This window comes from Apodemus sylvaticus, chromosome 10, assembly GCF_947179515.1.
Source record: "Apodemus sylvaticus chromosome 10, mApoSyl1.1, whole genome shotgun sequence".
Classification (NCBI taxonomy): Eukaryota; Metazoa; Chordata; class Mammalia; order Rodentia; family Muridae; genus Apodemus; species Apodemus sylvaticus.
This window is the reverse complement of record NC_067481.1, coordinates 13458545-13473043: the sequence shown is the minus strand read 5'-3', so window position 1 is coordinate 13473043 and position 14499 is coordinate 13458545. Positions and strand designations below refer to the sequence as shown.

Here is a 14499-nt window from a genome sequence, read left to right as displayed (position 1 = left end):
GAACTCAGAGATCTCTCTGTTTTAATCTTTTGGAATTCATAGCCACTGTGCCTCAAGATCTCCATGCCAGAGATCCAGGTAAAAACTTATGTCTTCCAGCCTCCAGATTAGGATCACAGGTGAGCCTTCCAATTCTGGATTGTAGTTCATTCCAGATACAGTCAAGTTGACAACCAGGAATAGCCACTATCTGTGTTCTGTCTGTAACTGGTCTGCACTGCCTACGCTCTAGTTTACAGGCACAGTACACTCAGCCTGGCTGGAAATGGCATATTTTAAAGCTATGTTTTCTTTTTTTTTCTTTTTTCCTTTTTTTTTCTTTTCTTTCTTTCTTTCTTTTTTTTTTTTTTTTTTTTTTTTTGGTTTTTTTGGATTTGTTTTTTTCGAGACAGGGTTTCTCTGTATAGCCCTGGCTGTCCTGGAACTCACTCTGTAGACCAGGCTGGCCTCGAACTCAGAAATCCGCCTGCCTCTGCCTTCCAGAGTGCTGGGGTTACAGACGTGCACCACCACTGCCCAGCGAGATATTTTTTCAGGATGGAACTCAGGCTGACCCTGGGCTTGCAATCTTCCTGCCTGTTCTTCCCAAGCGCTGAAAATGCTGGCATGTGCCGTGATGCCTACCCCTTGAGTTTTTCCAACCCCCTGAGTTTAAAAATTAAGACAGTGCCTGAAGTCCTAGCCATCAATGAATGATGGACTGGATAAAACCAGGCGGTTGGAGGCAGTAACAGCAACCAGGTGGAATTATTAATAATGCATCACTTCTGTTTTATTATAACTAATTGTTTTATGTTTGTGTTGGTTCCAACACTGAATTAAGTGCCACCCGTGTGATTTTGTGTTTGTTTGTTTGTTTTGTTTTTTTCCAGATAGGGTTTCTCCGTGTAATAGCTCTGGCTATCCTTGTAAACCAGGTGGCCCTCAAACTCAGACCTGCCAAAGTCATGAACCGCTATGCCTGGCTCATTTGCAGTTTTTGAGATAAAAACCTGACGAGGATGACCTTAAATTCCCGATCCTCTGAAGTCATCTCCCAAGTGCCGGAATTATAGGTCTGCTCCATCATGTTTGCCTTGTCCTGGTGTAGTTTGGCCTTGTCAGTAACCCTCTGCAAAGGATAGTCATGATTCCCATTTTAGAGATGAGGTAGGTTGAGGCGAGAGCACTGATCACATGACATTTGTAGATACCCACCTTGACTTGGACCACTGGTGTTTGGGTAAGGAAAGGTGTCTGGAATCCAGCCTTGCTGGCGACAGCAGGCTGATGACTTTTGCTAGGGCTGGTTAGAAACGGAGGTGGGGTGGGGGGAAACCTCACCTTTTCCCCTTGAAGCCTAGTGATCCAGGGGAAAGATGAAAACCCCTTGTTTTTCTCACTTCTTCAGCACTGCATTACCATTGCTAATCAAAGCCCCCAAACAGAACTAACTTTGTTTAGTCCTAAATAAGAACAAAGAGACCTTTGCAGTCTGGAGTACAGGACCAGAAAAATCAGGAAATTAAGCTAAGGGCCATGTTTCACTGTTGTCCTTCTCAGTAGGTCAGTGGGAGTCTGTGGTGCAGGAAGAGCCCCCTCTGGCTCTTCCTCTGCAGGAGGCAGGGCAATAAGTTTGTTGTGAGAGTCAGTCCCACAGCATCTTCTTGGGGGTGTGGGGAAACAGCTTCTTCAGAGCAGGCCCAGGCTCTTGCTCTCTCTTTTTTTTCCTAGCCTTCTTGCTTAGGGTTATTTGCATGAGAACAGATTCCTTTGTGCAAAGTTGGCCTGCCAGTTCCCTGTCCACACTTATAGTCTTTGGGTTGGGTTGCTAGGCAGATATGACCTAGGCTTACAAATAAGCTCATCGCTTTTACCAGCCTGTGAGAACTTCATCTCGGGAAGAAAACTGAAAGGAGTCTCCCCTGGAGTTCAGAGGGAGGGTCCTGTAAGCCTGCTTTGGGCTGCTGCATCTTCAGGATCCTCTCAGAAGAAGAGAACATGTGAGAGGCTATTAGGGAAGGCCTCAGCCCTCAGGGTTCCTGTTCCCCTTTTCCGGTCTCCATTCCACCTACTGGACACCTACCTAAGGGCTTCCGTTCTGCTTGAGAGGGTTAGATCCTATTATAGTTAATTCTTTAAAAAAAAAAAAAAGCAACAGTAATATTGGCTTCCCTAGTTGGCAGAGAAGCTCACATCTGTGCCCTCCAGGACTCTTCAGTGAACTGAAGTATCCAGGTAGAGGGGCTGCGTGTTTATCTTGTGGTCTGGACTCCCACTTGATAGGCTGTCGAAAGGCGAGAGGAAAAACTGCTCTGAGGGACTGTGGGTATTTGGATAGGAACAGCTAGTGATGGTATTACAAGTGATGGTATTACAGAACTTAGGGGTCACAGGCTGTACCTCCCAAAGCCAAGAACAGCCACCCGTCCTTAAGAAGTCAATTAAAGCAGCTGAATAAATAGAAACAGGTGGAAGGGGTAATTTATTCAATATAGTCACATTGCAAATTGGAATTAAAGAGATCGAATGACCCTCCCCCCCCATCTTGACTTAAGTCCGTCTGCAGGGTCCTGAAGTGAGAGTAAACCTTAAATAAAGAGCCAGAGACATCTAAGCAACTCCTGTCAAGGTGTGATCCTGCCCTCCATCATCCAGCATTGTCTGAACTTCCTCCTCACACTGTAAGGTGGTCTGACAAGTTGTTACATCTGGGAGACAAGCTCCCCTTCCGGGTGGTGCCTTTTCCTTTACCCAGCATGAGGTTCCCGGAGAGGGCCACCTTCTAGTTTGGAGGGTGGTGGCCCATTGTTTCAATAGTCTGATAGTCAGAGAGACATGGTTATTTTTAGAGTGTCTTCTTTTCTGCTGGGTTGGTTGTAATGGACAAGGACAGGACAGGACAGTACTCCCCACAATGTCCCAGGCTCAAGGAGTAAAAGTTTTTTTGTTTGTTTGTTTTGTTTTGTTTTTTCGAGACAGGGTTTCTCTGTATAGCCCTGGCTGTTCTGGAACTCACTCTGTAGACCAGGCTGGCCTCGAACTCAGAAATCCGCCTGCTTCTGCCTCCCAAGTGCTGGGATTAAAGGCATGTGCCACCACTGCCCAGCCTGAGTGAAAGTTTATAAGGGCTTGCTGCTGTGCTGGTGTCCCAAGGAGCTTCCTTCTATAAAGTGTCACCCTGTGGCTCCTGGGGTGTTGAGTGTATAGGGAGCGTGTGAGCCAAAGGAGGGTTGCAGGGAATGAGAGGAAGGCAGGAGTGGGTGAGAGCACGCTGTATTTGGGGACAGTGAGGTCACTCAGAGCAGTGGGGGCCTGTGCGGATGTTCATTCCATCACACCCTGTTATCATCCAGGGCCCTATTGATGACTTGCCCATGGCTGTGTCTCATTAACTGCGGAACAACTTGGATTTCAACACCACCACTCTTCCCTTCCAGCCTTCAGTCTTCCTTGCTTGCGGCTCCTGTAGTGTGTCATCCCTCGGTGCTTAAAAAAGGGGGAAAAAAACACTAGCCACACGAAAGGGAACATAGCCTTGGGCCTATGACAAACGTCCTAAAAAACAAACCCAAATTGTCAGAATAAAGTGTTAATCACGTTGCATTGAGGAATGAATCCATGTGATAGTGAACTTTATAACGTGGCTTTGGGTCGTGAAAGCTAATCTGAGAAATGTCGGAAAGCTGTGTATTGAAGCACTGGCCTTTGCCCCAGTGAAATCTAACTCCCTCCCCCAACACCCTCCCCCCCCACCCCCACCCCCCCCACACAGTCCCTGAGGTGGCTCAACCTGCCATGCTCCTCTTGGCTTAAGGAAATAAAAGCCTGCTCTTCTACTATCTGTGGTTCAAGAGAGTCCCTGGCTTCCTCTGTCTTGTCTAAACACACACTCACAGGTCCCCTGGAAGGCAGATAGTCTTAGTCTTAGCCTGTTTTTGGTTTTTGGGTTTTTTGTTTTTTTTTTCTTTCTAACTCTTTAGGAGCAAGACAGCTCCTTGCTTCCTGGTGGCTAAGAAGTACAGCCATCATATGATTCTAGGATCGTCCTATGGAGAAGAGGCAGGGAGAGGCCCTGCCTGATTGGAACTCTGCTGTGGTCTGTGGAGAGCTCCGGTGTTAGGTGGGCTTGGGAGGGATGACCAGGAGCTCTGACGACTGCTATTGTCTCCCACAAAAATCCATGCCCAGGGTGTGCTCACTCCTCTGAATTATTGATTTATATTTTTGAATACTTTATTTATTTTTATGTTATGTGCATGTGTGTCTGTGTGAAGGTGTCAGATCCCCTGGAACTAGTGCTAGAGAGAGCTGTGAGCCACCATGTGGGTGCTGGGAATTGAACCTCAGTCTTCTGTAAGAGCAGTCAGTGCTCTTAACGGCTGAGCCATCTCTCTAGTCCCTCTGAATTATTTATTATCCAGTTCAGATGATAGGAAATATGTCTTACTGAAAGTAGGCTTTTTCTCTTTTTCTTTGGAGTGTGAGAGTGTGGTGTGAGTGTGTGGTGTATGTGAGTGTGTTGTGTGAGTGTGTGGTGTGTGTGGTGTGTATGATGTGTGGTGTATGAGTATGTGGTGTGTGTGTGTGCGCGCGCGCGTGAGTATCGCGCGTGAGTATGGCGCGTGAGTATGGCGTGGTATGTGTGTGTGTGTGGTGTGTGTGGTATGTGAGTGAGTGTGTGTGAGTGTGGTGTATGGTGTGTGAGTGTGGGGTGTGCGTGCGTGTGTATGTATGTGTGTGTGTATGTATGTGTGTGTGTGTGGTGTGTGAGTGTGTGGTATGTGAGTGAGTATGTGTGAGTGAGTATGGTGTATGATGTGTGTGTGTGAGTGTGGTGTGTGAGTGTGTGTGAGTGAGCGTGGTGTATGGTGTGTGTGTGTGTGTGTGTGTGTGTGCATGTATACATCAGAGGCCAGGCATCTTATTTGATTGCTCTCCACCTTACTTTGTTGAGATATGGTCTCTTGTTAAAGCAGAAACTCATCTTTTCAGCTAGGCTGAGTTGCCAGCATCCTCGGGGATTCCTCTGGCAGCCCCACTCCCCACCCCTGCCCCCTCCCCTCCCCCCCACTGGGAAACCACTGCCTTGCCTAGCTTTTATGTCTGTGCTGGGGGTGTAAACGGGGTCCTCATCCTTGTGAAGTAGGCACCTTACTGAGTTTGCTGTCTCTCGAGTCCCTGTTTTCCCTTTTTCTTTTTTTCCTTCAGAGCTGGGGATGGAACCAAAGACCTGACAAGGGTTAGGCAAAGCACTCCGTCACCGAACCACACCTCCGCCCTCTAAGACAGCTTTTCAGTGGGTAACGTTTTACAAGTGACTATCTGGAAGGAGAAGTTAGAAAAGGCCATCTGAGGTTAGGGGGAAGTGAGGCGAGGTGATGAGCTGGGTTTCCAGGGCAGGGCCGATCGGGCCGGGACGCCTTTATTCAGTGTTGAATGCCCTCATTCAGCAGATACTGATTTGGATGCTCTCTGGGCAAGGTACTGGGATTAGGCAGCGCATGAAACAAATGTACTGAAGTTGCCGCCATGGCTGAGTTCCTGGCACACCCAGGCAGGTGTCTCTCGGATGAGTCCTGTAGCTTCCTACATTCAGCTTATACCAGCAAAGGGGAAATCCCCCTTCCACCCCCCTCCCCACCAGTCATGTAGATGACGTCATAGCTAGAGTGCCCAAACCAGATATGCTGGAAGAGAGAGCTTTTACCAACAATGTCAGCTGTCAGCAGCCTCTGCCCAGCAGAGGGACCTAGCTCACGGTTAGCAGAGATGGCACAGTGATGGGACCCTGTGATACAGAGCCTTAGTTTGAGAGCTGGGAGGTGCAAACGGGAATGGCCTTTCGCTCTCCTTCCTGCATTGTTCAGGCCCCAGGTGTTTGGGGGCTTCTCCTTTTGCTCAGAGGCCACCCCGGGAACTCGCTGACACGCGGCCGGCTCCAGTAAAGATGCACACTCCAATAGCTGCAGGAAGTCTGGATTTTACCACCAGAGCTGCGAGTGCTTTTGCTCAATAGCGATTTCAGTAAGGCGTTGGACTTTCGTCACCCTCTTTCCTGATATCTTTTTAGTGCTCAAAGCAACAGGGAGACCGCCGCACAAGTACAGCTTGGGCTGTTTCGTTCTCCTGTGTTGTTGGAGGTGAAGGACATTAACTATGGCTTTGTTTCCAGCTAATACAGATTCTGTGACATAGCCAATGTCACCCGGCTAGCAGGTGACTGTGCTGAACTCGTAATCTTAGAGACACTCTACGTGGGGTGTAGGATGTAGCTTAATGGTAGAGATCTTACCTAGCATGCAAAAGGCCCAGGGTTTGATCTCTGTGACCCTAGAAAAGAGAAGATGGCTGCAGGGATGGCTCATTGGTTAACCGGTTTATCATTCAAGCTTGAGGATGGGTCCAGATTCCTAGCAGCCAGGTAAAAGCCAAGTGGACATGGCAGGCCCTCAGGAGCCAAGCCCTTGAGATCCCCGCCCCCTGGCTTGTATGTGGTGGCTACCTTGTGGCTACGTTGGCTCTTCTCCATTAATCCTGCCAGGCGGCCGCCATCCTGATGACATCGCCCAGCCTTATTACCTTCTTGTGGTACCCTCATCTCATGGGGAGCTACAGCCTTGTCATCCCAGGTTCAGGAGTCTGATGAGAAAAAACTTGATCTTGAATCAGATTTCACTCCTACACCCTCTCTCTATCTGTCTGCAGAGGAGGAGAGAGCTGAAGAAAGATTTTATGTAACGATACCATAGGGGATACAAGTTAACTAAACCCAAATTTGGAGCAAACAAGTCCACTTGTCTTTTATGTATATTGCAGGGGAGCATTTAAATCAGAAGGAATGGGAACTGAACGCATTGCACGTCAGGAGGACCTTGTCTAGATCCGGCTTGGAATAAAGAGCTGCGACCTGCTTGTGATAGCGGCGTGCGGAGGTGCGAACCTGTCATCCGGGTGCTTGCAGGGTTGGGCTTTCAGTGACTGGTTTACGGGGATACCAACTTCATCAATGGATCAATCCGCCAGTGACTCCAGGTCAGCCTGTCTCAAAACAAAACAAAAAAGAACCCAAAGAAACAAAAAACAAAACCAAACAAAAACAAAACCAGGTGTCTTGGAGATGACTCAGTGGGTGAGGTGCTTGAGTGTGAGGGTGTGAGACCATTGTCCAGTGCAGCCCCATTGCCCAGAGCCCCGCATTGCCTAGCGCTGCCCCTCCATTGCCTAGCGCCGCCCTCATTGCCTAGCACCGCCCCCCAAAAAACAAGCTGTGGAGGTTGAGCCTTCTGTCAAACCAGTTTAATCTGGAAGATGGACAGTTCCCGAGGAATAATATTCAAGGTTGAGTCCTCTACACACACACACACACACACACACACACACACACACACACCAAACTAAAAAATTTAAAACAAAGAACAGAAAGGAGACATTTGAATATTTGTAGGCTTTGGGTCAGTAACAGATAATTATAAACTTACAAAAACAATGTCAGGGAGCCCCATTTTGGCTCACATTCCGGAGGTGTTGGCAGCAGGTGGTCGCCGCATTGCTCTGGGTGTGTGGAGGGGCAGAGCATCAGGATAGAGAGAACAATCAGGCAGCGGACTGGCACGAAGCATCTGGGATAAGATATACTTTGACCTTCCTTGAATTAGGTCTCACTTCCAAACGGCCCTTCAGTTCTGAAGCCATTGGAGGGTTAGTCCATTGATGAAGTTAGTATCCCCATAAACCAGTCATTGAAAGCCCATCGGGCCTGGAAAGATGGCTCAGCAGTTAAGATCACTATTTTCGCACAAGACCTGAGTTTAGTTTCTGGCACCCACACTGTGGCTCACATCCATCTGTAACTTCAGTTACAGCAACCTGAGGCCCTCTTTTGACCTCTGCAGGCTCCTGTACTCACATGATCTACATACCTACACCCAGGCCCACTCAACACACATACATAAAATAAATAAATTTGCCGGGCAGTGGTGGTGCACGTCTTTAATCCCAGCACTTAGGAGGCAGAGGCAGGTGGATTTCTGAGTTTGAGGCCAGCTTGGTCTACAGAGTGAGTCCCAGGACAGCCAGAGCTACACAGAGAAACCCTGTCTCGAAAAACCAAAATAAATAAATAAATAAATAAATAAACAAATAAAAGTTAAGAGCACCAGCAGAGGACCTGGGTTCAGTTTCCAGCTCTTATCCAGTGGCCCACAGTTGCCTGTAACTCCTGTTCCAGGGGATCTGATGTCCAATTTTGACTTCCACAGGGACCAGGTACACATGTAATGAACAGACATACATATAGGAAAAACATTCATACAATAAAGATATAAGATTTAACAAAGAAAAAGAGTGTCTGCAATTAAGCCTCTAGCCATAGGTAGCCTTTGAGTGATGACCGTTCTTATTTCAAAATATAACACATGGTGTCTGGGATTTACTTAAAAGAGAATCTAGAGTGGGTCTGAGGAGATGGGTGGTCAGTGGATGAGAGGCTGCTTCCTGCTCTTCCTGAGGACCTGAGTTTGGTTCCCAACACCCGAGTCAAAAGACTCACAGCTTCCTATAACTCCAGCTCTAAAGGATTCAGTGCCCTCTTCGAGCATCTGAGAACACTCGAATCTTCATGCACACATACAGAAATGCGCACACACAACTGAAAAACAAACAGAAACAATCCCGTATGTTTCGGGAGGGGAGGGGCGAAGGGACGTGGAGGGGGAGAAGGGCTATGAATTGATACTTGTCGGGTTTACACCCTGGATGAGTAGGTGTGAGTTTCTCAAGGTTGCTAAGTCTTGCCACATCCACAGTGAAATATTTAGCAAACAATAAGTAAATATACCTTATAAAAACATCTTCAAAATTAAGCTCACTGTTCTGGGGTGGGGTGGGGGTTCAGGTATGTGACCCCAAGCCCTTTCCCCTTGGTGGTTTGTTTTCTCCAGTGGGGGAGAGAGGTTTAAAGACAAGATGGGATGCAGAGGAACGGTTGCTCCCTCAGGTCTTTTGTGCTTCAAGAACCAGATATATAATTTCCGAAGGGCTCCTGGGCTTTTTAGATGCATGGCGTGAAGCCACTTTGGCGCTCCTGCTCCCAGATTGGCTTCTGCCACATGGTTTCCGGCTGTGACAATCTCCACAGGTGGTCTTAGCCTAAACCTGGACAGGATGTCCTTTCCCTCCTGGTGATGGCTTTCCTGGCAACAATGGCTCCCAGAAGGGAAAAACAGGATCTGGCTAGAGCTGCACAGTGCATAAAGAAATCCGTCAATAAAGGTCGCAGTGCAGTAAGTAGAATTGCTTTCCCGACCTCAGTGAAGATACTCTTTTTGTTTTTTTTTTTTTTTAAGACAGTGTCTCTTTGGGTAGTTCTGGCTGTCCTGAACTTCTCTCTCTGTAGATCAATCAGACTGGCCTCGAACTCAGAGATCTGCCTGCCTCTGCCTCCTGAGTGCTGGGATCAAAGGTGTGCACCACCACTGCCCTGCTTCAGTGAAGGCATTTTATCAAAGACATATCCGTTACTTTTCCTCCTTGCTGTGACAAAATACCGGGAGAGAACGGAAGGAGAGGAGGAAGTGTTTATTTGGCCTGCTAGGAGGCACAGTCAGTCTTTGGAGAGTGACAGGACATTGTCATCTATGAAGTTGAGGCTGGAGAACCACAAAATTGAGTTAGAACCCTCTACCCGCACCAAGGGGGGAGGCAAAATGTAAGGAGTGACCACACTTAGGCTCTGTGAGTGTAGGGTGTCTCCTAATAGTGGGCTGCATCTGTCTCCTACACTCTACGTGCCTCTGTCTCCCTCAGCCCGCACTCTCCTCACTCAGACAGCTCATAGCTAGTTACATTTTTGTGTTCTCAGGGATTCTGTTACTGTCTCATCTCCTCATCTCGCCATCTCGCCATCCCACCTCTGTCTTCCTGTCAGCCTTCTGTTGCTCTGACTTTACTATTCCCTTACTCAGCCTGGTCAAGTTAGGTGTTTTGTTTTGTTTTGTTGAACTTGACATAAGCTAGGGTCATCTCAGAAGAGGGAATCTCAGCTGAGAAAATGCCTCTGTCAGATTGGCTGGTAGGCAAGTCCGTGAGAGTATTTTCTTGATTAATGATTGACACGTGAGGGCCCGGCCAGCAGACAATGCTGACCCTGGGCAGGCAGTCCTGGGTGATTTAAGAAAGCAAGCTGAGCAAGCCTGTGAGCCGTCTCCCTGCATGGCCTCCGCTTCAATTCCTTCCTCTAGGTGCCTGCCTGTTGCGGGAAATATTTAAAAAAACGACCGCCATCTCTCCTGCCCCGCCGAGCTCTAATACCTGCACTGGCGGGCCACAACACCGTGTCCCGGCGGGGTCCTGCTCTACCTGTTTTCACTACTGTCTCCCAGCTACTCCCCCACCCCCAGTATCTCAACTGTTTTCCCTGCTCTGGCTCGCTTGACCCTGGAGCCGCTATTTTCCTCTCCGCCATAAACCTCTGTAATCCGCGGACCCACACATTACAGTAACCAAGTAAATCAGAACTCTTAAAGCTTAATTAACCAATCAGATTTATATATCAGTAATATCACAATTTACAAGATGTCAATACAATGATTTTGGAGGTAATTGATAATGATTAAAGACTTTATCCCAACATTTCTAACTTTGTGGGATCTTAGGTCCTCAGCCACAGTACTTCACTTTACCCTCTGGCTCCCTCTCAACACCACACTTAGCTCCGCCCCCTTTCCCCCTGTCCAATCACAGACCTCCTCTAATGTAATTGGACAGGGGAAATCCTGCAACTTGTGCCCTCGCTTCTCTTGGCTGCAGACTGAGCTATAAGATGAAATAAACCCTTTCTCCCCTAAGTTGCTTTTGTTCGTGGCCTTTACCCCCGTAATAGGAAGCAAGCTTGTCTTCACAATTACCTCTTTGTAGCTTGCCACTTGCTCTAGATCTCGGCCTCCTGATAGCTCCACCCGTGGCACCCTTGCCTTATTATAAACCCTTGTCTCCCAAGACTCTTCGATTGTCTTTTGGGTGGGAGTACCCCGAACCCCTTTTAGACTGTGCACCCGCCCACTCCACACATCTGACACCTTTGTGCTTCGGTTTCCACGGCTCTCCTGTTTTTCTCCATGTTCCCCTCCCCTATAACAAAACCAAAGTGGAGCACGGGGAGGGATTTTTGTCTGTTTCATTCATGGCTGCGTGCAGAGTACCTCGATTAAAGTGCTAGCAGCACACATGTGGTGCACCAGAGATCAAGTGCCTGGGAGAACCACCCTTGACCTCAGTGGACAGCTGGTGCCCAAGGCTCCTCCTGGTAAGTCCCCATGTGACTCTTGGCCCCTTGCCAGCGTATAGGCCATGCCCTGAGCTGGCTGGCGAAACAAACAACAGGACTCTGCAATCAGACACGGACTTCTCTTTTCTTTCTCCTTTGTCTTTGTTGGCCTCGGTTCATCCGAAAGCTTCGTTTCTGGAAAACCAACAGAGCCCCGAGCCAGAAAGGTCTGTCCAACCTCCTTGTTGTTTCAGCTGTTTTCAAGGTTCTCTAGGAGGATGCTTGGCCACAGGGAGGGCTGTGGGAAGCCAGGGTCAGGTGATGGAGTGGACGTCCAGCCCGAGGTTACTCAGATGCTGTTCAGCACATCTGCAGATTCCCTTAGAGTGTGTCTGCCTGTTAGCTGAGAGCCTGTTTGTGGCCCCTTTCTCTATCGTCACCCCATAAGCAGACCTGGAAACTAAAGGGAGCTAACCTTTAACACTCCCAGCCTTGCCTTATAACCAGGCTCGGTCTCTGGGTGGGGGGTGGGGTAGGTGATGGAATGGCAACTGCTTAGCATGCGTGAGGGGCCTGTGTTCAATCTCTAGACTCCCAACCCACCAACAAAATGGGGGGTGGGGGTAGAGAGAACACTGTTGGGGGAGTTGATTGGCAGCCGAGGTTTGCTCTAATGCCTGGTAAGTAGAGTTGATGATGCCTGCTCAGCCGGCGTCTATCACAGTCCAGGTGGCCTTCATTTTGTGTCAAGTAGAGATAAGTGGCCCAGTACCTTCCACTGAAGTGGAAAGAAGAGTGAATGCGTAGTTTGTCAAAGACTCCTCCTTTGCTGGCAGGGAGGAGAGCTCCCTCCCTGCCTGTGCCTTCCCTCTTTCCCTTTACTTTTTTTTTTTTTTTTTTTTAGATTTATTTATTTCATGTATGTGAGTCCACTGTCATTCCCCTCAGACACACCAGAAGAGGGCATCGGATCCCCATTACAGATGGTTGTGAGTTACCATGTGGCTGCTGGGAATTGAACTCAGGACCTCTGGAAGAGCAGTCATTGTTCTTAACCACTGAGCCATCTCTCCAGCCCCTCTTTCCCTTTTCCATGTGCACGTTTATGTGACGTGTGTCTGCCCATGGCTGCACATGTGTGTCAAGAGCAGAAGTTAACCTCAAAGGCGAGGTCTTTCACTGGCCAGGAATTTGCTAATTGGGTTAGGTTGGTTGGCCAGAAACCCTCAGAGATCTGTGTGCTGGGAGGAGCAGCCCTTAGCCCCACACTGGTCTTTTGTGGATTCTGGGTTTGAACTCACGTCTTCACACTTTCATAGCAAGTACTTTACCAACAGCTCTATCTTAATCACTTCGGTGGTCTCTCTAGTCCCTCCATCCTGAAAGCGATTCATTCATAAAAACCGAGTTGGGAAAGTGACATCAGATCATGATGTCCCAGGGCAGTACATGGGGGCCATTTTCTTTAGGACAAAGACTGTAGAATTTCATTGTGAATCTTCACTGAAGCCTGTGGTTTAAGTCCATCCTTTGACTGACTAGTTTGTCTCTTTTCTTTGGTTAAAGAAAGAAGTAAATGAGCAGAAAGGGCTGAAATGTGCCCTTGGAGGTATGGATGTGAAGAATTCTGCAGTAGTCAGCTGGCTAAGTGACCTCATTTCTATTCTATGAAGATTCAAAGTGCAGCATTAATGCTTCCTTTCGAAAATCCTCAAAAGAATGCCTTGCCATGGATCTCCAAAAGAAAACAAATCTAGTTTGATTTCCACTTTAATTTTAGCTTCCTTCTTAAATGAATTCTTCCCCCCCACCCCCGGAATTCTTGTAAGGTCAGGTCATCCAGAGATGGATTATTGACCAGAAATGAGGCCATACTAATGCCCTAAGCCAAAAGACTTTAAGAAGAAAAGTCTCCCTGTGGCTGTTGCTCATGGGTAAAAGGAGGCTGGGAATTAACCAGCAGGTGAACAAGTATTTACTGAGTACCCTCCTTCTGCAAGAGTCTTCCAGAAAGGGGGAAGTCTTTGGGATCTCGAGATCAGTGAATACCACTTGAATAATCAAGTGTGAAGTAAGTTCTTTTGGGAAGTGGAAGGGTTTTCATTTCCAAACAGTTGGCTCGTGGGCCTCCAGATAGGACTTTTGTTTATTTTGATCAAGGATGTCTGTCCATTCGTTTGCTTTTTTTTTTTTTTTTTTTTAAATCGAGATCTTCTAGAACTCCCATCCACTGAAGCTAACAGCCAGGTTAGCTGGTCATAATGTCTGACACTGGGGATTGACTCAGTGGGTAAAGGCGCTTACCATCAAGTCTAACAGCATGAGTTTGATCCCTGGGACCCACTGGATGGAAGGAGAGACCCGAGTCCTGCAAGCTGTCCTCTGGCCTCCACATGTGAGGGCAATGGTTTGTGTGAACGAACTTAGGCATGGAAGCGTGTAACTGTTTTTTTCTTTTTGAGATGGGCGTCTCACTTTATAGTCCTGGCTGGCCTGGAATTTGCTACAGAGACCAGTCCCTGGCCCCAAAGTCATTAGAGATCCACCTGCATCTGCCTCCCAAGTGCTAGGATTAAAAGAAGCATACCACTGTGCTTGGCTCACAAAGAAACATAATTTGAATATATATGATATATAATATATCATATATATAATTTGAATATATATATGTGTATATATATATATATATACATACACACACACACACATAATTTTTTAAAAAAGAAATAGCGTGTGAAAGAGCTCCACCCTGACGCAGTTTTATACTTTACAGATTGGTTCTTTGATTATCTTCCATGGGTGGAAGTCTGTTATTTGCTCTAGAATTTCAACACTGTCACCTTGCAGGTTTAGAGCCTTTAAGTAAACAAGGAGTGACTTGACTGTATTCTCAGTCCCATTTGCCACCTCCAGCCGGATATCTAACCTCACGCCTCGGAACTTAGTCTGACACACTTCGCTTTCAGGTTTGTCCACCGGAACTGAGTCATCTCCACTTAGGCCACGGAGTTCCCTTTTGCTTCAAGGCCTGGAGTGATATTTTTATTCCCCAACATCTTACTATTCCAAGGGCAAACCGAGGACGAAGGGTGTAGTTCTCACCTGGGAGCTTGCTTAAATTCATATCTCTGAGCCAGGTGTGACAGCTCGCACCTGCAATCCCAGAGCGAGAGAAGCAGAAGGAGGAGGAGGAGGATCAGGAACTCAAGGTCATCCTGTGCTGTATAATGAGTTTGGGCCACAAGATCCTGTCT

The 14499-nt window shown here is 47.7% G+C and overlaps 1 protein-coding gene across 10 annotated transcripts in view; it reads left to right on the top strand.

Moving 5' to 3' along the window:
* The window catches only part of Arsg (arylsulfatase G), a 134854-nt gene that overhangs the window by 37656 nt on the left and 82699 nt on the right, over nucleotides 1–14499 (top strand). For 2 of the 10 annotated variants that reach the window (XM_052194733.1, XM_052194725.1), the window contains exons 1-2: nucleotides 11106–11472; nucleotides 12812–13316. The exons of 2 other annotated variants lie outside the window; for them this stretch is intronic. The gene's annotated coding sequence lies outside the window, so the exon portion shown is untranslated. 6 more of the 10 variants (XM_052194732.1, XM_052194726.1, XM_052194727.1 and 3 more) reach the window with 4 other exon arrangements.